Source organism: Falco punctatus (genome assembly GCF_963210335.1).
Source record: "Falco punctatus genome assembly, chromosome: 7".
NCBI classification, from domain to species: Eukaryota; Metazoa; Chordata; class Aves; order Falconiformes; family Falconidae; genus Falco; species Falco punctatus.
The window spans coordinates 36,272,806-36,297,307 of NC_137587.1; the positions used below are offsets into that span (position 1 = coordinate 36,272,806).

The 24,502-nt window shown below is 36.9% G+C and overlaps 1 long non-coding RNA gene across 1 annotated transcript in view; it reads right to left on the minus strand.

The window, feature by feature from the left end:
• The window catches only part of LOC308066827, a 52,353-nt gene extending 28,122 nt beyond the window's left edge, over window positions 1-24,231 (minus strand). The window contains exon 1 of the long non-coding RNA XR_013929336.1: window positions 595-24,231. This is a non-coding gene — a long non-coding RNA (uncharacterized lncRNA). The remainder of the gene's footprint in view (window positions 1-594) is intronic.
• Window positions 24,232-24,502: the final 271 nt, after the last annotated feature.

Consider the following 24,502-nt stretch of genomic DNA (forward strand, 5'->3'; position numbering starts at 1 on the left):
GTGCCTGAAAGCTGCATTCCTAAATGCATATTTAGATTCCAAAATAAAAGTAACTTGAACTTTTTGGAAGACAGTCAGCAATTTGATTGATTGTGAGTCTATAAGGATGTTTAGGAACCACATTTTAGCACCTATGCTTGAAAATATTAGTTCAAATATTTTGGAGTTTATATTCTTTAGAGATCATACTGCATTTAACTATCTAAACACTCAGCTTATTATTTCCTTAAAATATCTGTTATTAAAGTAGTAATCAATAAATTTCCCATACAGTTTTAGAGTGAGTCGGGGTGGAAGATTATCCAATTGGAATCTGTATTGTGGAAACAGCAGTGCAGAAGTATTTTTCATTACTGGCTTGTTAACCAGAAAATTCCTAATTCCAAGGAGTCAAGTAAAAGGAAGAAAAAGTCTTCCCCATTTTCAAAGACATAGGCTGTTTAAAACTTTTGAGTTTTTTACTGTTTACATGAGTATAATCACTTTGTGTTTTGTTTCCAAGTAAATGAAATAGGTATTGAGATTTCACGTCTTTCTACAAGTCCATCAGCGGCTACGGAAAGAAAGCGGTCAACGAGACAGGTAAGAACACACCTACTGTATTATTTGCCACTCAGGTTAACACATCCCCACTTCTTTAACAGATCTTCCGTGCAGTGTTTGACAGTCACATCTCCTTTGCAGGCCTCTGGTTAGTCATCTATAAAAGAGATATAATATTCTTGTCAGAATATTCAGGTGTTTACTTTATTAATATTTGTTAAGTGCTTACACATTCTTAGATTATTGGCACTAAATAAATAAAAATACTGCATATAACTTGCAGACTCCTTATTTAACAAGTTTCATGAGGTAGTTTGTTAGCTGTCATGGTTTAACCCCAAATAGATTTTCAGTGAGAAAATTAAAACATTACCCACATATCAACATAGAAATGGAACATTTTAACAAGCCCATACTATTGATATTTACACTATAACCTATAACTAGTGCTTCATTAGTATTAATGCATTCATAAATCAGGATGTATTTTTATATTAACTTGTCAGAAAAAGTTATAATGTGTGCACCAAATTATACCTTACAGAAGTGGGATGATATTACAGTATTCCAGTACATTGTATCAAATGCACTCTAGAATAGGAACTAAAATAGATGAGTTGCAATATCCTGTATAAGCACTACCTTCCCAAAAATCTCTCTTTTGTACTACAACAACATTTTCTATTTTTAAGTACATTTTAAGACCTAGAATTCTACAATCTGTTTAAAAAGACTTAAAAGACAGATACTATTTATGATCATTATAGATCTTTGGAACTAACAGTACCTTTGAGGCAAACAGTAAGCCTAAATGGTCTAATGGTTCTTTTTAATCAACAAATTAATGTTCTTATCCTACGTAGGAACTGCATTTTAACATACTCCACAGCTCATTCCTTCCAATAAATCAGTGATACGAATCCTAAAAATGCTGAGCACTCTCTTCTCAAATTTTATATTGTTGCACTATTTCTGATCTCAAAACATACTACTGATCCAACTCAATAAAAAAGTACTTTTTAATATACACCACACAAAAAAAGAGTCGCATATCTGTCAACCAGATTTACAGCATTTAAATAGAATCAGTTTCCAAACAAAAGGCTATTTTCGTACTCAAACACACAAAAAATTATCTGAAAGCAATCACAAGAAAATAAAAATAAAATTACTTAGATCTGGAACAAAAACCATAGTGTACATAAGTTATAGGAACACATACCCAGAATACATAAGGTTATTAGGTGGCTCGATTTTAAAAGCAGATATTATATAATCCATAGAACTTCCCTCATTCTTGATGCCACTCAGTTTTCAGAATTCTTCTCGTGACATGAAATAATTTTTTGTGTTTCAGTGAAATCAGTAAGGAATTCAAGCAATGAAGAGACAATTGAGGGGCAAAAACCACCCTATGCATTTACATCATCTTCAAATTATATTAAACTGATTAAAACTAATAAAATTTTTAAGCAGTTAAATAAATATTAAGGGAAGTTAAAATATCAATATTCACAGGAAAAACAGGTGTTGTAACTAATAATCCAAAAACCACCCAATTCTTCACTTGCTGACTAGTTGTATGTACTCAAAATTCACAAAGATAACAAAACAAGGAAAGAAAGGGTAACGAAAGCACAGTAAGGACCAGAGCTTGGACTGCTTATTCAGGTGTTTTATTCTGCTGATGAAACTGAATGGAACAGATATTCCATTCTTACAGTTACTGTAAGACACTTTGGGGGTCACATTTTGTGGTCCAGTCTTCTCTTGCTACATTGCTTGAACATCAAAAAAAGACTGGATACTTCTCTCTAGATAGAATTCCTTGATCACAAAAATCACTGCCATCTGTCTGGGGTCTAATATAACCAGTTCCTACAGTCTAAGTTAGTAACTAGATGATCTTTAAGGTCCCTTCCAACTCAAACCATTCTATAATTCTATAAACTGGGAAGCAAGCACAGAACATGGACAAAACAATTCCAGCTGGTGGACTGCCTTATGTGGATCGTAACTAGAGTGAGGAGTTCGAGTGGTACCCTTTTTGTAATGTTGCAAGGGCTGGTGTAAAATTGAATTTAGAATCTGAAAGTTCTAAGTATCTCCCTACTGGTCCTTTGCTACAAGAATTACTGCATTATTACATGTTGTGAATCATGGTTTTAATGGTTTTATCATGCAATTCTTACACAGGCAGTGATTACAAATACATTTGGTTATTTACAGTATTAAAACCCAGATGCCTAAAATCCTCCCCTTGGTCCCTACCCAGGCATCCCCTACTATATTGCTGATTCACAATTCCAATGTTGTTTTTGTGCAACTCTCACATGCATTAGTAAATAAAAGTAAATCATGCTGTTTCTGTAAGTAACAGGAGAACTGTTCTACAAATCTCAGTATTTTTGGGGAATTACTTGATAAATCTGTTAATGCTAATGAGAATTCTGCAAGAATGGCCACATCAGGAACTAGTCAGGAATATGGAAAAAGCAGAGTACTGTGACTAATATCGTTAATGCCTCTTTACACAAGATTACGGAGTCACATTCTCAAATCCTGAGGGGAATTTGGCTTAGTAGCTCACCCTCTTTGATACTTTTAAAGAACAGAATTTAAGGTGCTAAAAACATTTATTTGGCAAGAAAATTGTCTAAGACACTTCTGAGGGTAAAATAATTTCACAGTGGGTGGGTCTAGGCATAGGAAACACTTTGGAAGGTAATGAAGAAACTGAGGAGTGTTGTGATTAACAGACAGAATGACATTAGTGCCATGTTCTTCATTCCTTAAAAGAAATATGGTTAGTAATAAACTCCCTGCATGATACGTTTCTCAAAGTACATACTTAACTTATTTCTTTTGAGTAGCAAATTACTTAGAAAAGTGATGTTATAAACAATAGACAATTAATGAAACAATGGTTAGATTGTAGAATCCTGTGGGGTTTTTTTAAATCTCATTAAAAAATACTAGTAGCAATGAGTTTGTTTTAGAACCTAATTAAACAAGCAAACACATACCATATAAGATTATTACTTAGTTAAATATTTTTGAAAGTACAACATTTGACTAACATTGCTAATTCCTCTATACACGTTTATATTCTCAAGCCGTAAAGAAGAATGTAGGATTTAATTATTGTTTTTTGAAGATATGTCAATGAAGAATAGGTATTCTGTCCTGAAGAGAACAGGGACTGACGTAATTACTCAGAAAATTTAACAACTAATATTATGTTACACTATTATAAAACTACAGCACTATTTGGTTTATGCAAAATGCGTATTATTCTTAATACGTATTATTCTTAAAGCACTTAGTCTTGTCATACTCTGTTACAGGTATTTTTTGTAGCACTCTTTCCCAGGAGAGAGCTGCTTAAAAGCAGTAAAAGGCACTCACTGGAAAAGCTGTGTGACTCCTCTCCCTGATAGCATTTTTGTTACACAATATTTTGACCAAAACATTTCTAACTCTTTTAATTTGGGGGGTAAAGGGGTGGGGGGTGGGGGGGGAGGGCTGAGGGTGTATTTATTAGAGAAAGCCAGGAAAGGAATGTGGACCTAGAAATCATGTCACTTGCAACTTGAAGAAACAACTCCCCCCTCATTTCTAAAGGTTCTCAATTTAAAACATAAAGCATGAAATTTAATAGCAAATGGCTCCAAGAGCCAGATTATGAATGATTTTCTTTTTTAATGATTGTGAGTACTTACTCTTACATAGACCCAATTAAATTTATTTAATTAAATAAAAAAATAAATATTTTTTTTATTTAAGTGGCCATGTTCTGTTCTTCTGTTCTACTTGGTAACAAACTAGTGGATTTGTCATTTCATACTACTGACAATATGCAATATTATTAAAAAAACGAAAAATAGGGACATAGCTTCTTTTTCAGTATCACCAGTCGACTTCTCTTTTCCTGATATAAGGTTTGAAAACTTTTCACCAGAATATATCAGCCTGTACTGTATGTCTGTGTTGAATCCAAGGAGGAGCTATCCCTTTCACAAGTCAAATTCTAATTTATATTATATGTAGGGACATATTGCAAAGTGAAAATATTTTGTGGTATTTTTTCCTTGCAAATTACATGATCGTGTACATTGAAAACAGTTTCATTTTAAAAAATCATAGCAAATGGATCAATATGAAAAATATACCATCATATAAAATACAGTATTTAGTTATAAAATTTCTTCTCTCTAGCTTTTCTTAGTACACAAATTTTATTCTAACTTTGTATTATGGGAAATCACAAGGCTCTTTTATTCCAGAAAGGTTAATCAGCTGACAAGGAGTTTAACTCATCAGAGGATTCTGCTCTATATATTCTACACTATAAAGACTACTTTATAGCTATACTTCACTGTACTTTACTTTTTAAAATTTTTAAGGCTCTTATGCATCCTATTCAACTCAAATATTTTCTCAGCACATGCTTGTATGATCTGTCTGTTCAATTTATATTAAAAAGTACTTCTTAATACCTTCCAGGTATTTAGCTCGGACAGTAATACCCGTTAAGAGCGAGCTGATACTGCAAGTTTTGCATCAAATCAAACATGACAGTAACTGAAATCAGTGAAGACAGATTTTCAGATTTGTTGTCATAGCTCTGACACATCCAGTTGGTCTGCTTTCTCTAACTTAAGATGTCAGGGCCCTTTTTAAGAGTGATTGCTTCCAGATGTATGGGATAGTGTCAGCAGGGAGAAAGAGAAGGCATACTTCCCACCGGCATAAGTGAAATTGTAGTGAAAAAGCAGCCTCCACATATCAAAGTCAATCTCTTCAATATATTTTTTTCTTCTGCCCCCTGTTACATACTGAATTTTTCTTTCTTATGTTTTCAGTCAACTACCAGAAAAAGAGAGACGTTTTGCCTGTGCCATTTTTTAGCCAATGCAATAGGATGCTGCTGCCTTATTCAGGGCAAGAAGACACCCTTATTCACGCTGAAGAACACCTGCCCTAGTGAACTGCATTCACTGGCCATTCAAACCTCAGTAACAAACACTGCCAATAAAATTGCCAGATGGTGTTTTCCATAGTTAGCCAATCTGCAATGTAAACTTCTAGCTATATTAACATATGATTGATTCAAGAGGCACCGTGCTATGATCTGCCATTTTTTGTCGATAGCGATGTGAACTGGAGTTAAACTCATGAATCAGAAGCAAACATCCCTAACTTAGAAGCCCCTGCATAACATCTTCCAAGTGTAATAACATCTAAACTCTTCACATGACATTTTTAAAATAACACAGCTCATTGCATACTTACATCTGACCCTTAGGGGGGCACTGCTTATACTACTAATAGTTTTTATCGACACTTTAAAAATAGCTGTTGTCTTATTCAAGAGAATTGTTTCTTGACTAATTATCGTTCTTTGGCTACAATTACGTTGTTGCAAATTTCATGTTTTCACATTGCAGTTTTCCACCACAGTTTATATCATTATAGCAAACCCTGCTCGAGGGGATTGTGGAACAAAGACCACAAGACAATGGCTTTTCACTGTGCACATCAACTGTCCAGATCAAGTATCTCTTTTGGTCCAAGCGCAGACCTCAGAGGAAAAAAAATGTAACACAAGTATCTTGCAGTATAAATCGAATGTTAGGAAAAAGAATACTGCATTTTTATGGTTTTACTTTTGATTTTGGTTTTTAAGGACAATTCACATGAAAATTAAGAAAATATTTACCTTGAATTCTTGTACAGATATCAGAAAAATAACTTTGCACAAAAGCAACAAATGTACTTGTGAATTAAAATAAGTTTAAAAATTAAAATTAATTTTATTAATCTATGGTATGTACCAACATCAATATAACCTCTTGTCCTGGTTTCAGCTGGGATAGGGTTAATTTTCTTCTTAGTAGCTGGTGCAGTGCTGTGTTTTGGATTTAGTGTGAGAACAACGTTGATGGCACAATGATGGGTTTGGTTGTTGCTGGGTAGTGTTTGTACTAATTTAAAGACTTTTTCGTTTTCCAGGCCCTGCCAGCGAGAAGGCTGGAAGGGCACGAGCAATTGGGAGGGGACACAGCCAGGGCAGCTGATGTGAACTAGCCAAAGGGATATTCCATACCATATGGTATCATGCTCAGCATATAAGCTGGGGAAAGAAGAAGGAAGGGAGAGAGGATATTCGGTGTTATGGCATTTGTCTTCCCACGTAACCGTTACGTGTGATGGAGCCCTGCTTTCCTGGAGATGGCTGAATACCTGCCTGACCATGGGAAGTGGTGAATGAATTCCTTGCTTTGCTTGCATGAGCAGCTTTTGCTTTACCTATTAAACCATCCTTAGCTCAACCCACCAGTTCTCTCACTTTCACTCTTCCAATCTTCTCCCCCATCCCACTGAGGGGGGAGCGAGCAAGCAGCTGCGTAGTGCTTGGTTGCTGGCCAGGGTTAAACCATGACACTTCTTTAGTATCCACTGGCTGTATTTTTGGTGCATTAAGTGGTAACTTTCAAAAGGTGCAATCCCATCTCCTAAAACATACTTGCTAACTGTCTGTGTATGAAGAAGGGAAATGAAAGCATTGTTAAGCTAGCTATGCAGTCCTCTAACTGCACCTGATACATGTGAGCTGGCTGTATGCCAAATGGTCTTTGAAGGTAAAATCAGAACAATAGAGCATCAACACGTTCATTCTCATCTGTTCTGCTCATCACTTGCAGAAATAACTCCATACAAAAAGCTAAAGATGTGTCTTTAACTGGGTCTTCTGTTTCCTGCTTCCACTTTACCTTGGATTTATATGGGGCATGCATGAATGGGAAGCATCATAACCTCTTTATTCCCAAAACACATCATGAAATATTTAGTTAGAATTTCTCCAAAACGTGTCAGAATATTAAAAGAACAAACAAACAAACAAACAAAAAAAAAAAACAAAAACAAAAGAACACCAAAAAAAGATGAGCCTCACAGGATTTTTTACACAGGTGGTTAAATTTTCAAACTTCCAAAGCAGGAAGTTTTTTAGAGGACGAGTGAGAAACCATGTAATTTTTTGTAACATCTGTCTTCACAGTAAGCAAATACACCTTCAATGTAGACTAGCCTTTTTAGTGGATAAGTTTGAAAAACTGATGTATTGAAATGTCAGAGTTTATTTTCTTACACAAAATCTTGCCTTTCCTTATTTTCTCTTAAGCTATAAACTGGATTTTTAAAATTTCAAACTGAAAAAAGACATTAAGGATATTTTATGTGCTTGTGGATACCAGTGTCTAGAAACACTGTCACCATAAGGGTTAGATTTTAATGCCAGAGTTCAATAGTAGACTAAAAACCAATTAGTGATCCTACCATGTTAAACGACATACCTATGAAAAACCTACCATATACAGATATAAAACTACATGTACAGAATACAGCTACATATGTTTGACAGTCTGGAAAATCACAAGAAATCATATATATATTCTGGTTTATAGTCACATAAAATATACATAGTGCAGCTGATGCTGGTGGGTGAAGCTTATATTATCACAACATTGTATGCAGCATTTGGTTAATTATTCCTTGTTATGTTATGTAAAACAAAACTGAATTTAGAAATAATAACGTGGCCAACACACCTTCTTTTCAACACCCATTGACCAATTCACACTGATGTAGGTTGAGACTTGTGTTAACACATACTGCCACTAGAGGGCAGTGTTGTCATATTACTGTGCACCCACATTAAGGACATGAAATTACTGTAAAGTTCAAGTTCCTTATTTTCTAAAGCGAGGGGGGGGGGGAAGGGAAAAAAAGGAAGAAGAAAAAAAGAAAAAGAACATTTGTAGCCCAGTTAAGGATTTTTTTCCTGACAAACTCTGAAGCCTTTTTAAAAATAAAAATTAGAGATAAAAATCACATGGCATAATTGCTTATTAGCTTGTATTTAGTAACTATTTAGTACGCTATTTGTTTTCGAGCAAGCAAAATGAATTTAACTCAGGCAGAGTGTGCTACCCGGGAATCTCTTGGAAGGAGACAGCCCTTGTGCAGTGGTCTGACATGCAGCAGATAAGTGAATTTTATTGTAGTTGTGCTGGAAACATGATTTATTTCTGAGATGTCTGTGAAATGTGATGCAGATCATGGCAACCTAAGCTGGTCTACTTGCTGCTACATCTCTGCTCTCTCATCCTGCATTCTCCCTTGCTCTGTACTGATCCTTTCAGCACATGCTTTAGTGAATTTTCTGCCATTTTAGCTCTCTAAACTGACTCGCTGTGATCAAACAGGTAGCGCTCAGAACAGACAAAGTGCAAGAATACACTGCCCTGGCAATGTGTAGCACCAAAGCTGTTTCAAATAAAACTGTTTTGTAATCAGAGTCTAGAAAAAGTGCTTCTCTGTTTAAAAAAATCCATAAATTTCTGCTGTAGTTAATATAGTTAATTAATAAACAGATGGAAACAATTCATTTTTTATTTAATTTAAAATTTATTACAGAAATATCGACTCCAAAAGCAGATATAGATCCTTCTGACAGGCGTCATATATTAAAAAGGGTTCTTGAAGAAGCCTACCTCTCAGAAGATGCAACGTACATCTGCATGAAATGTCTGTGGGATTCTGTGCTGTTCAAAGTGTCTTTGTTTTGATTGGTTTAGAAAGTTCCCACTTTGTTGCAGTATTAAAATAATTTCATTTGCTCGATGAAAAGTGAGGCTATTGGCGAGGATTAGAGGTATCAGACTCAAAAACTGACTGACAGTCTACTGAGGACTAGGAACCAGATCAGGCCAAGCTCAGGTATACTCACTTATGGCAAATGGCAATAACAGGGAATACGAAATTTACTCCTGTAATACGTTGCTTACACCTTCACTTGGACAAAGCAGAGATAAACCAGATGAAGCCTTCAATTAAAACATGCAGACCAAACTTAGAAAAAAAAACTTGCACAAGTTTGAGAACTATGCTGTGTCAAATAAAAAGCCATAGCAAGTTGCTGTCATCAGGAATAAGAAAGGAGGAGAAACTGTCCCAGCCATCCCCTGCAGCTCTGCCTGATGCAATACAGCTGTAAATTTCTCCATGTTCAGAGTAAGAATTCTAATTTCTAGAAAAAAATAAAAATCCAAATTTAGTCTGGTGATGATGTGGGCATTCATTTTCAATAGAAGGGCAGAACATATTTTACACACTTGTTTTCAGCAACTGACATCTACAGTGGATCACAGTCAATTCATTTAGACCTATGCTTGACACACTGAACATTATACTGTTCAGAACTAGAGGGCATTTTTCCTTAATGTCTATTATGTGTTCACCATACATGTTTATATTACTAACATGACAATAATTAGCGTGTGTACTTACTCCGTTATTTTGTTTTGCTTTCATTTAAAAAGTCAATAGGTTTAGCAATTGTTAGTATTCATAGAAAAGCTCCATCCAGAGAAGGAAACTAAAAGTGGCTTAGAAAATGAGACCTACGAGAGAGATGAGGAATCTGAAAGAGTACAGGACTTGATAATTCTTTTGATACATGAAAGGTAGTTACTAAAAGATGATCGTCTACTGCTCAATGTATCCACTAGAAGAAGGACTGGAAGAAGCACAGGAGATACTAATTAAATCTTACAATGAGAAGAATTAGAACATACATTATAGTAATTCTTCAGTGGATGGGAAGCCAAGCTACAGACCTACTAGGAAGACTGTAAAACCTTCTTTACCAAAGGTTTTTCAGTAAATTTAAATGTGCTTGTCAGATTATTTAGGAAAGAAAAATAAATATGACAAGAGCTATAGGTTATCCTGGATTATCTCTTCATGCATACTTCACCTTTCCCTATATATTTATAATTCTTTTATGATCCTAAACTGGTGCGAGACAAAAATCTCTACTTATTTACAATCTTACTAAAATCAGTAAAAACTGGGAAAATGGTATTGCATCAAACAGGTTCACTTGTGTTATTAGTAATAATAATATGACATTTTTAGGAAACGGGATCTGAACTAGGTATATACAAAAGCTATCAATAATTAAGAAAAAATCTGTCACCTTTCTTGGATTTTTCTTCTAGTTACAAACAGATACACTTAGCACACTTCCTCTATGCTTTGGTGCACAGATCACCACGTAAATGATCAATGTGTAAATAATTCTCTTATCTCTCCTTAACTATCAGTTCATCAATAACACCAGGCAACACTCAACCTTGGGAACTCTCGTAACAATTTCTGAAAATTTGTTCACAGCGCTGAAAGCAGTCACGAGAAAAAATAACTAGTAGTTACTAAAAAAAAAGATCAAATTCTCCAGCTTTGCCACACCACAACTGAAGCATTACATGAGTCTTCCAAATACAGTGATTTAAATTCAGTTGGGTTTATAACTGTCTTAAACTTCATTAGGTCACCTTATTTTAAAATGAAGTGAATCTGAGTAATTTTGAACCCAGCAAATTCCAACAACATTGTACAGGGATTTTTCCCTGCGAACTCCTTCTTTATGCCTTAGGTTTGCGGAGATAAAATCACCTTACTGTCATTGGTTTTGTAAAAGCATCTTACTCTTGTTTTAGTAGATTTTTGCAGCATGTTAAGAATAGTTTACTGTTTGCAGATGATATTTAAGCAATAAAATTCTGCATATGATCTCTACACACTAAAGAAATCCATAAAATCTATCAGATCTTCTATACCATGAATTGTTTCATTCAGATAAGGCTTTTTTTTCCTATGACTGTTGAAACTTGTTCCAAGTTGTATTTCTCATTTTCTTACAAATTTCATTTTCTTTGAAACCTTTATATGCAATTAAATAGCTGTTGTAATATCAGAACATGTGCCCTGGATGGTACAATTAAATCACTGTTATTATTATTACTGCATAATATTATTATATCTGCACTAACAAGATACTTGGCTGAAGGCATAACTGTACAGGCACGTTCAGTTTTGTTTTTAAATGTACATTATTAAGCAACAGTGAATAGATAACTATTGGCAGATGATCTTTACAGAAATGGCCAACAGCTTTCATAAAAAGAAGTACAAATACATTGTCAACAGAGACATTAAACTCTGATCTATGAAATATTTTAATTAGCATTGAGGCTTTTTTTTTCCTTTTTTTTCTTTCTGTCTTTTTGTGTGTGTGAGGAGACCTGAAACTGATTTCAGGTTCTGAAGCACGACTACCCACATATTAACCAGGTGTATGAGTTGAATTTTTCCTACAATTTAATCAGCAAGTTGAAGAGGTATTAAGAAAAGCAAGAATGCAAATTATTTTGTCCTGTATTTCACCTTTCAGTCTCACCTTTGTGATACTGCTATGAAACGTACTCCAATTGCCAGCAGCTATGGAGGACCTGGATTTTTAATGTCAGGGCTGCAACTAGCTTTCCTAATTCAGACACTCTTCACATAACGTAAGGAATAAAACCAAGAACGTTTCATATCCTAGCTTATTCCCCACCTCATCTTTAATACAAAGGGCATGTCTGAGATTGAGATTGGCTTCAGGATTTACTTAAACCACTAAGTTAGTCAGGATAGCGTAAAAAACCTTTCTGAATGAGCTAGTTCTGTTGGTAAAAGTGCTACAGTAGATGCAGCAATACTGATACTGATAAAAATGAGACACAGTTTGACTCGCTTAAGATTTACAATAAATATCACTACAAAAAAATTCCCTCCTAAACCAGTTTAAGATCCATCTGTACCTGTTTATCGGTACAAACTCTTTAAAGTTTCTTACAGAAGGATGAATACTAGAACATACAAGGCCTTGATGCTGGTCCTGGTCCTGAAGGTCAGAAAAAAAAGAAAAAAAAAGAAAAAAAGAGCAGTCAGACCATCAGGGAGGCCAGTCTGCAGCAAATCCTTAGAGATTCTGTAATTCATACTGTCAGCTACCTATCAGGTTGGTTGCCATAGCTATAGCTCCTCGGTCCCTGCGTACTGCAGTAATACAATCTTGAAGCCACAAAGGCATGAAAACTGCGGAGATCTGTACCAGAGATAAACAGCCAAGCCTTTGGGTGTTTTGGCCAGCCATACTATCTTATATTTAAAAAAAAATTAAAACCATAAATTAAAAAGAACTTTTATTTTGCAAATGCCTTGGATCAAGGACTGCATGCCATTTTCTCCCAGGTTCATAATTATTTTCCCAGTGTATACAAACTTCCCATTCTAAGGAAAAAAAAAAGATCAGTACTTCGAAAGAGTGAGACTTTCAGAGACAGTAAGAACTTAACAGTAAAAACTGTCTTGTTTTGTCTGCAGGCTTTAATTCAGACCACTTTTCAGGACATATTGTTCAGTAATTTAAAAAAACCCCAAACATCTCCCCTAAATGATAAGACTGTAAATTATGGGTTTGAATGGCTTAAGTTCTAATGCAATAATTTTACTGTGCCTGGTGGAACTGTTAATCAAAAATGTTAAAACACTGTCCAAACCAAACAAAATTCTCTAAATATTTTTGGCCATTTTTCTGGCATTGACATTTCCACTGACATTGATAGAGCTGCACCAATTTATAGCAGCATTCAGCTCCCCTAAACCCAAAACAGTATCTCACTCATTTCATAGTATTAAGTGATTTATATTATCAGCTACATTAGTGTCATTGTGTTAGTTGTAATAAATTATGATAGAAGCTACTTTTTTTGCTCAGACTCCCTCTTTTGTAATAGTATTTTGAAGCAGTGATACAATATATTAATGTAGTATAGATTCTTAAGCATGTAACCTCATACCTATGGATCAATTTTAATGTCACATCACACATTTTACTTCTTTTTATTCCCTAAACCAGAAAATACCAAGCAATTTGCCATGGCTACTAAGGAGACGTTAGAGCTCAGAAGCTAGATAATGTTGAGATAGCTCATGCTGGAAGAACTAATAGCAACATAAAAGCCAGAGCACAATCAGTGAATACATTATTAACAATGTTTTCTTCTCAAATCAGCAGATGGACACTGAAAGGCTCAAGTGACTGGTAATGGGATACACTGCTTTTCATCTGAAAGCATCTCTCCAGATCTGCCTCATGGTGATCGTAACTATTTGACAGGTATTCAATAGCCAATATGTAATAACAGGTTTAGTCTAGCTTTTCTTGTGCAATCTGGTTAACAAAGCTGGCATGCTGTTTTCAAACTCAGAATTGAGTAGGCCAGAAGACTTGGTTATCCTTTCATGTCTAAAGGTTCAGCCCTTCAAAACAAGTTTGAAACCCAGATGCAAGTGGGACAATGGATTTACTACCCATATTACATTTGTTCAGTGGTTGGTTTCCATCGGTGTCTATTAGGTATTTTTATAATGACTAAATTAACTTTTAAACAAAAAAAAAAACCAACAAAAACCAAAAAACAAAGAGAAGAGAATCAACCTGAGATGAAAGGAAAAAACAATGTAATGAGACAGACTATTGCTTTCACAAAGCTCGGCATGAAGGACATGTTCTTTTGTACACGCAAGAAACAAGAATTTTCAGTAGTGATACAAAGTATCTGTATTGTCAAAAAAGCATTAATAAATTGATAAAAATCAAGTGATTGTAACTCCCTTTTGCAGGAAGCCTAGAGAAGGCTGGCAGCTACCTTTTGCAATAAAACTTGCCATGTTCAGTGGTCTCCATGAGAATTTAATTTATTATAGGGTTTTTTCATGTTTACTGAACAGAATGACACTTACGTTTTCATGGAACCCAACTGAAATTAGTAGGGTTTCAAACCAGATGCAAAGGCTGCCTATATCACCTGGAATCTGACAGAAAAATTGGTCATAATATAGAAGCATTTTTCCTTTCAAAAGAAAAATACTATCAGGGTATATTTGGACAAAGCCTAGCAATACTCATCTGAGAAATAATTAATCAGTTGTTTTCAAACATAAGGTCAGTATCATATGAAAGTGTTTTTAATGAGTTTTTTTGGAAAATGTATTAGGCATGAAAGGGAATGTATGTGGAAAAGAGCTGAAGACATTTAGCTCTAGGTCATTGAGCTGTTGAATCAGAATTGTTATAAATACAACTATCTTATTTCCTTGGTATCCATGGACATTATCTTCAAGTCTAACTTCTCTCAGCTCAGTGAAGAACGTGCAGACAGATCTTAAAGACAGGATTCAACCCTTTAGGTTAGATATGGCTGAACATGTAACAAATCTCTATCACTTTATACCTATACAATCCCATTACAATCATACTTCAATAGAATGACTGGAACTTTGTATTTAATATTTGTAATCACTGTTCTTAGAATCACAGCCAAGATTGCCTCCCTCTTTATTCTAGGCATTGTAGAGACAAATTGCAGTGAAGATAGACAAGAGATATAAAAGATATGAAAAAGAAACAGAAACACAGAGACTAACTTGCCAAAATCACACTGCAAATCAGTGGTCAAATTAAGAATAGAATCCAGATCTTCCAAACTCCTGTCCTTTGCTGAGTTCACACAGTGTTCCCCTGGGCTTTTTCTAAGATATTTTTGTTAGCCATCAGTGTTTATCAGTAGCAATTAATGTTAGACTATAAAAAGACCTTTTAAACACAAAGCAAATAAACTTACCACTTCTCAAAAATCTACTTCCTCTGTAACATTTACAGAACAACCAAAAAGTTGGCTCAGAGACTCGTGAATGTACCTGCTGTACCACACATATTCAAGGTTTACTCAAGACAACAACAGCCTGTTAGGTAGCTGTATATAGCATACCAGCTTCTGCAGCAAACAGCACGCAGGAACGCAATGGTCAACATCATAAATGATCAACCTCAAATGACACTAGGACCCATATACAGCTGAGCAGCCTGGAAATGTACAGTCAAAGCTTGAATGACTACTGAGCCTTTGCATCTCATAAGTAATGTATACATAGTGAATCTTCTTTTTAATCATACAGCTTTTGATCATTTTCCTCTCATTCTGGCTTCAAGCCTACAACTTATGCATTTAGCTGATCTAGCATTTAATTGAATAATACTATTTATGAAGCATACTGTTAGGGAAGTATATAGCAAAACCAGACCTTTCTGTGAAAAGGACATTTCCTTACCAGCATTTCACATACAATGCCATGATACTTCAGTCCAGAGTTAAAACCTCTGGTTGGTTACATAATACAAGTAAATTAAAAAAAAATAATCAAAAACAAACACCAGTCTTAAAAGATTAGCTATTAGCTCATCTCATTTGTAACATTTTAGATAAATATTAAAATGCCTTAAGATATTTAGCAGAACTAAAATTCAAATTTAACTTAGTAAAGTAAGTTGCAAAAATCCACTTAACTTGGGGTGAGGAGTAGGATTTCTACATAAATATATGTAAAGAATCTTTTATTTATATATCTTGCATAGAAGCATTGAATGGTTTGCATGGGAAGGGACATTTAAAGTTCACCTAGTCCCCCTGCGTTATGCAGAGACATTTTCAACTAGATCAGGTTGCTCAGAGCCCCTTCCAACCTGACCTTGAATGTTTCCAGGGATGGGGAAATACATACCTTGTCTCATTTATTTACATACTTTATTTACCTTATTATCATTATCCTCTTTACATATATGAAAGAGGCCTTAAAGTGCCATGGAGATTATGGACAGGCAGTTGCCAATCTGCTTCTTTTATATGCTAATAACAGAGATTTTCCATTTCAATGTATATTGAAAAGCAGTTAACTTTAGATCAAATGTCTGCTAATTTTTTCTCTGAAACAAAAATAAAGGAGTCCAGGAAGTAATCTGGGCATTTATTCTATAGATTAAACAACACAAGATAGGCAAAAGGCTGCCCACAAAATTATCTTGGCAGCCCCTGTGAAAGGAAGGGAAAAACAGCTCTCACAATTGATTCCTTAATCAATGTTACATGTATATGGAATATTTCTCTAAACAGCCAAGAAACATATGAACAGAGAGTCTTCTGATAAAATTGGAAAGAAACATGTAGGATAGCAATAAAAGCAAAAGCAGAGACATACAGCATGCTGGAGACACGAACTGTTTTGTGGAAATTAAAATCTGTAAGAACAGCTGTGAGTAATCAGCTCTGCTCACGTCAATAAATGGCATTTTCATGGATAGGAAAAAACTGTGGACAGCAAAAGAAGAGCATAAAGTTAAAAAAACCCTGAACCTCTTTTCGAAAGGAATGTATCAAGTATAACAATTATGCATCATGCTTCTGCGGAAGGCATGCAGGCAAAAAATCTGTGTCAAAGGCCTTGGGTTTTGACTTCCTAGTAATTGTCTTCCCATGTATTTTCTCTCAGTACTTTTATTCACCTGCCTGGTGTTCCAAAAAAATCCTAATATGCCTAAGAAATGATATAATGAAATGATATACAGCTCATACCTATGCAGAATTTTTAAAATAAATACTGAATGCAAGATGCAGACAAAGTTAACTTTGGGGCAAAGTCTGTACAGGCATACCAGACAGTTAGTACACAGCACGATATAAATACAGATGGAAGAGAAATCTGTAGTTAAGTTTGCCTAACACTTCCTATTATAAGGTTCTAGTTTGAAATGCTTATAAACTTTGCCAATGTTTAATTGCTTAGTCTAAATTCTTTTAGGGTATCTGTTTTTTTAAAAACCTTCAGTAAAAATGGAGCTGACACCTTCTAAAATGTGACTAAACAAAAATATTCTGGTTTGCTGAAGTTGACAAATTCTTATGACTCTTATGTTGAAAAACTCAACCTAGAATGATGGCCTCGGGATTTTTGCCATCCAGTAGAATCTACAGCTGAATTACAGACCAAGGCTCCCAAGATAACACATAAGGAGATTCTGAGTGCATCTATACCATCAGTTTGAATCATCACCTGTTTTGCTCCAAAGCCCTCTTCATTAGCATTCACCCTGTCTGCGCACGCTTGATTATTCCTTTGAAGCAAAATAACAAGGCTTCCTCTCAGACAAAACCTAGAAGCCATTCAGTAGCTAGATAAAGCTAGATAGCTCTAGGAAATGGTTTGAGTACAAAGTCTCCCTCCACTTGGTCCAATCCTCCAACATCATCCTTGCAAGCCTTTTACCTAGCATGCCCCTGTAACATGCCTCTCTGGTAACATGTCATAGCAGCAGATAAAAGAAGCAGATAAAAAAACCAATGCTTGCATCATACTGCTTATCTTGGACAAACAAAAAAAGGGTATTCATTACTAAAGAATTGTTTAAATTGTTCAGATGTCTCCTGTGCAAAGATAGACTTCAAGGTGGCAGAGGAAGTCAGTGTGGCAGAGGATTCCAGACTATCACAGCTCTTGAAGAAAGGGGAACCCTGACTGCAGGAAACACCCTGACCACCGAAAGAGACGTGGTAGGGCAGCTCGATGCTGAGGGATTGCAGTAGAGTCCCAGGCAACGATAACTAAAAACAAACTTTATCCATCTTAAGGTACACAGTAAGAACTGGCACGATCACTGGGTGAGCACAGCAGAGGAGTGGTATTTGTGCTGCGTATGTACAAGGCTGAGGAAAGGCCTGCAGAAGACTATGAGGTCGCTCTGAACACCGCACAGCATAGACGCAGGCAGGCAGCCCTCGGGGGAGCATGTCAAAAGCTGTGTTGATGGAAGCTACTCCTTACGTTCTGACCAGGAAGCAGGGATTGCTCCTGAAGCAGATCAGAAATCCAGTGGATGCATCATCTGAGAAGGTGGCCACTTCCTAGCATACTCGGAAGCAGATCCTCACGCATCTACAAACTTATGGTACTTGCAGGGTTAAGTCCTGAGTATGCCTTCCGAGTATGTCTTTCAACTCTTCCCACACTGAGATAAAAATACATAGCTATATTAGCTATGACAAATCCTAAAAAAGGCAGAAAAAAGTATGAAGTGTTGAAAGAGAAAATCTTGTATGGCATCAACAGGAGGTACAGTTAATTGGATCTCTTCATTCGTTCTATAAATACCAACTTAAGTAAGATAAAAAAGAAAATGTAGGAGACTTAGCTGCAGTCACCTTTTTGTTACTAGTCTCACTCATCTGATACAAAATTAATCTTCCCTTTGGTATCACGTGGGAAGAGGGAATGGTAGTATATGAATAGGAACATTGCACTTAATGCAGCAAAAACTGTAATCAACAAAGACTGCTAAAAATTGCACCAAAACACACCGTAATAACACTCAAATTGTATACAAAAGAGAGGTGAACAATCAAAAATAAACTTGTCCCTTATACCCTCTGAATACTGGGCACATCCAATACATTTTAAACAGATTATAGTATTATATTTTAAAGTCTCTCTCATTGTAAATACGAAAAGTAAGCCCACAAAAAACAGTGGAAACATAAAAACAGACATCCTAATTTCACATATGTTACCAGCAGAGTTGCACCTCTTTGAGTTTATTTTCCTGGAAAGATTCAACTATATGACATGCAGGAAAATCTTGCTTTTTTGATCTTTTTATTTGTTTCACTGAGGCAGAAGAACATCAAGTGATTTGCACAAAATGTTTTAATGTTATTATTTTTGTAATTCCCATCTCTATGGAATTTGTGTACCAGCACACAAGTGCACTTTGATAGGAACTGGCATTCCAGATAAAACAAATGGCTCATCTGGCTTAATAGCCTGTCTTTTACTTTGACCATCATTTGAATTCCTACATGTAGGTCATTTTAATACTTAATAAGCACTGTGCAAACTCTGGCCACAAACATGTAAAATGTTTTAGCTATCATTAGATGTTATTAGATATTTTTGTTATATATTACTTGTCCAGAACATTATTGAATATCAGTAATGATGCCTGTTGTGGTTTAACTCCAGTAGGCAGCTAAGAACCACACAGCTGCTCACTCACCCCCAGTGGGATAGTGGAGAGAACTGAAAAGGTAAAACTGTGAAATTTCATAGGTTCAGATAATGACAGTTTAATAATAATTAAAAAAAAAAACAAACAACAAACAATGCCCAGCCAGTCCCCAAGCAATGGCAGCCCTCACCACCCTCGCCACCCCTCTATCCAGTTTTATTGCTGAGCATGACATCACGTGGTATGGAATACCCCTTTGGTCCATTGGGGTCAGCTGTCCCAGATATCTCCCCTCTCAGCTTCTTGTGCACCCCCAACCTACTTGCTGACGGGTTAGCGTGAGGAGCAGAAAATGCCTTGAGGTTGTGCAAACACTGCTCAACAATAACTAAGACATCCTTGTTATTAACATTGTTTTCATCACAAATCCAAAACATAGCTAGCCCCATACAAGCTACTATGAGGAAATGTAACTCTATCCCAGTCAAAACCAGTACAATGCCTCAGTAACATTGTGTGAGTTCTCCATGCTCATCATTTCTGTTTTTCATGCTCATTTTGAAATTAAGCTGGCCTAAACCGAAATCCAGAATCAATGTGCTAATGAATATGGACAGTAGCTACTGACAACATCTAATACTGGGCCAGTTACCAGTCATATGTGAAAACATTTCCAACTGGTCCAGGGGCTCCATTTAAGCTCTGGCTTGAGCACCCAAACCTGGCCGGCTTTGTCAGAGTTATATCTGTATCCAGCCCAGTCTCCTTCCAGCATGACTTCCTGACTGAGCTTCCTAAATGGTCCTCAGGCATACATGGGAGGTAGTCTTGTCTCTAGCTCTGGTCTCCTGGATGAACATTACACCTATGTTATAAGTAGTCCTCTCTCTGGGCTTGTCTCCTGTAAGCCTGGACTTGCATTATGGATAGTCTTGTCTCTATTCTGGTCTTTGGCCCTGTTTCCTGTTGTTCCTGATTGGACTTCTTGGACGGACCCCTGACTTGTTATCCTGCCTGGTCTCAGACTCGTGACTATCACCATGCTGACCCCACTGGGATGGTACCCTGCCCAGAAAGGCCCTGCCTTTGCTGCAGCCACTCTCCACTCCCAGTTCTTTCTCTCTTATGGAGCAGCTCCACTCTTGCTGCTCCCCAATAGAAGACTCATAAGTAAGCTGACATCTGGCTTTGCCGATAAGCCTGTAGGAGCTTACTGAAAAGGGGATGTAACATGAGCTTTCAGTACTTACCTGAAGGAAGGAGAGTCCTGAATTTTTAACAGAAGTGAAAACTCCTAGCAAACATTTTCTATAATGCTATAATTGCCTAAATAACTGATGTTATTCGCTAAATTAAAAATAAAATCTTACCAATTTTTTAAACTTAAGAGGCAAGAAAGAATGAAAAGGTTGAAGAACAGACAAAACTGAAACATCTGTATTTCAATGCAATGCTTTCACATAGTCACTGAAAATTCTTAAAGCTGAGATTTAGATATTACAGCTAGAAGGTATCCAATACTGACACTACTACATGTATGTATGATTGTGGTTCTGAACGTGTACCTCTGGGTCTGTGTTAAGTGATGCCAATAATCACCATTTGTAACTTTGTGGTCACACACAGGGCTGAAATATCATGTTGTTTACATGCACGTAAGTTCTAAAATTTGACATGTTACTCATCACTTCAAAAGAGTCTGAATTAAATACAGTTTTGAATAAAATTTTTTGTAACCTTTACAACACAGCAGATCATGACAGCAGGGTGTCCAGCACGCAGGGATATTAAAAGAACTGAGGAAAATTAAAGCCTCACATTTTAGCTTGAGAACAGCCCAAGAATTCTTTAATGTAATTCAGGATAGGCAGAATAAATCCATGGTAGCGGAGAAGGTCTCTGAAAGATGTTTAAGGTTTTTTGTGAAGTTGAATATACTGGCTTTGCAGCTTTTGATGCTAGGTTGCATAGAAGCAGAGTCTATTGCAGGGGCTGATGAAGCAGTTTATTCCCTCAGTTTCTTCAGACATAATCCGGCAGTTTCACTAATCCTGACAGGAAAGTTACCTTAACTAGTAGTTTGGCATGCACAAGCATGGAAAAAATTCTTAAATCTCAACCCATCTATTCCAGCCTCTTTACTGCCAGTGGTGCTTCAGTTTTCAGTTCTCTCTTTACATCTGACACAAGAGTGCCAGAAAACAGAAGAGATCTGCTTTAGTCAATAAAAAGTGTTTTGAGAAACAGGCTGCCAATGTTTGACAATTATGTATGATGATGACAGTTCACTGGCTTCTCAAACCTTGTCCACAAGCACAGTTGCACAGCTTCACTTGAGCCAAGTTAACAGCTTGCTAGCAAAAGGTCTCATTGTCTTCCCTGCTCAGTTAGTTTTCTGCTATTTTCACAAGTTAAACAAGCATATCACCTAATTAAACTAGAGAGAGTGCATGGAAAGCAGTAAAATCATACAGCTGGGGATGGAAGACGTTATCCCTATCACAGTGACTGTGATCTATTCAATAAATTCAGGCCAGAGTGTGACTGCTCAACCACTGTTTAAAGGGATTTTAAAAAAAAGAGAAAAAAAAGAATATTCAATACAGCTGGAAAGGACTAACTGTAAATATTCCCTTTTCAGTGGCACAGTGGACATGTGGCCCAGTTTCAAGCTATTAAATATTATCCAGGCGTTTTACACAAGACTTGAAATTATTTGGTGATCCAACTTTTGCAAGTTTAGACAATTTAATCAATACAGTAAAAACCGCAAATTGGTAGCTATGCTACATGCATTAGTTTTTGCTATTTTAATTACAGAGATAGCCTAATCAGCCTGAATCTGTTCTGGTTTTTGAAATCATCTAGTTTGCATGAGACATGTTCATATGTTAATGCAAATATTAATATAGTCCTATTCACGCTCATATTACATCACCTTATTTACATAATCCTACTCTGTAGCAGTATAATTAGGCTTTCAGTGACATACCACTGTAGCAAAAATAAGATTTCGTCTTAGCACCACATGAAGATGGAAGTCAGTTGTCTTATTCTCATATTTTGTGAAGACACTAGAGTATACAGATGGAACTATTTTTCTTGCAAATCACCTCCACCCACTGATTATTTCATATAATACAGCAGGCCTTGAGAAACACAATTGCTTTCTGTTACTGGTGAATAAGACTCCCCAGCAAGTGAGGTGAGGGGGAGTCAAGTTTTCGCAAGAGTTTCTACATCTGTGGTCACAAAGAAAACCTCCTAAATGTTAACTGAGTCAGTGCCATCTTTTGAATGTGTATTCGGTCTGACATATTGATTCAATGTTTCCCAACCAACAGCAAAATAAGGACAGACAATTTTCACTGCTGCTATTCAGATGTACTTGGGTAACGATGCTGACAGAGTTTTTCCATTATTTGGAAAAACTACGAGCACTAGCAAGCACAAAGGAGGCCAAGAGCCAATGAGAAACTCATTAAGCTGCTTAAACTGATCTAAATCTAGGCTGTTGAGGTCACATCCCGCCCCCGCCACATATTTCCACCCCCTTCCTTCAGCCAATGCTAGTGTTTACAGAAGCAGGTGGTGGTGCGCCAGTTCAAGGGGAAAAAAAAACCCACCAAACAACACATCACTTTGGGTGGTGAGTTTTCAACCTGATCAATTCTGTGAACTGGTTTATGGAGCTGCACAGTATCAGCACCAGTGCAGAGGAGGGAGACAGGAGCATAACGGCTGGGAATTAAAAGTAGTTTAAGTTTCTATGAAACCGAAACGTATCAAAGAACTGGAAGCCCTCATTTAGCCTCAGCTGTACAAACCCCTTCATACACAGATCAAACTCCAGACTACAGATGGAGGTGACTTCTTTCCCTTACTGTCTCTTACATTGTTCAAAATCTGTATTTTTCTGTTGGTCAGAAGTCTCGTTTATTAGTAGTAACTCATTCATGACTGGCTCAGAAGCACGATGGTGATAACTGTACTTTGTTTCTAAATCCTCAAACTAGAGAAGATTAGGGAAAGGATAAGAGGCAGACATAATTTGTTTTCTAGCACTTAAGAAGTAGGAAAGCAAGAGGACTAAAGCAAGAGGAAGCAGCTCTCCATAGTCAGTAGTCTTCTTTGCAGTGCCTGGAAAAGGGAAAGTTTCTGTCCTTTCACCACAGCAAAAGCAAAGTGTTCAAATATAATGGATGTAAGCTGATGTTAGATACCATCACATGAGACACAAGTGGTTATTAGAAATCCCAGTTCCTAAAAATGAGAGCACAGCTGCCTGCTCATGCTGGTTTTGATAAACTTGGATAAGGAAGTAAGAGAGATCAGTTTCACTTTTATGCTCGTATTTTTCAGGCTGGAATTTTTTCTGTCCTTTAGTAGCACAGCACAATTATGGCTTGAAAAGAATGTCCAACTTAAATGCTTTATGTCTTGGCACTATTATAATTATTAGTATCCCCGTGCTTTTTCCTCAGCTAACAGCAATTTGGGGCTTAATCTGGCCATGTTTGTAAATTTTCCAGGAGAAGTATATGCACCTTACTCCTTTTCCCCCCCCAAGAGGATTGTTCCGATTTTTGCATTCTGGCTTTGAAAGATTAAAAAGCGATTTGTTTGGGGAAAAAAATAACCTCTGCTCTAGGTGGGCATTGTGAAAAAAAGCGCACCTGCACCCAGGCTTTTAAAAATAAACAAGGAATAAAGATACTGCTATAAAACCAGGCTGCAACTATGCAAAGCTCACCTTTTCCTTATCCATATACTGCAAGCATATATTGAAGTCCTCAAACTGATGATGGCCACACCGGATTTGTACGAGAGGGCCAGCATGCTTCAGCTATGCCCTTGCACGGGTTTATTTTTTTTCTTCCTTAAAACACTTGCCGCTCTCCAGCGACCGTCTCCCGGACCCCGCCCGGCGGTCCCACCTTTCCCTGCATCCCCAGCGGCGGAGCCCGTCCCCCTCACTCGGGAGCGGGCTCCGGGAGGCAGCTCAGGCTCGGGGGACTGCAGGGGCGGCCGCTTCCTACGGGGCGCCACCCGGCTGAGGGAGATGCCGCCGGAGGCCCGGGGCGCTGTAGGGAACTCCAGCCGCCCCGCCGCTTGCCCTCAGCTCGGGCTCGGGCTGCGGGGGCGGAACAGCTCAGCCCGCCAGGC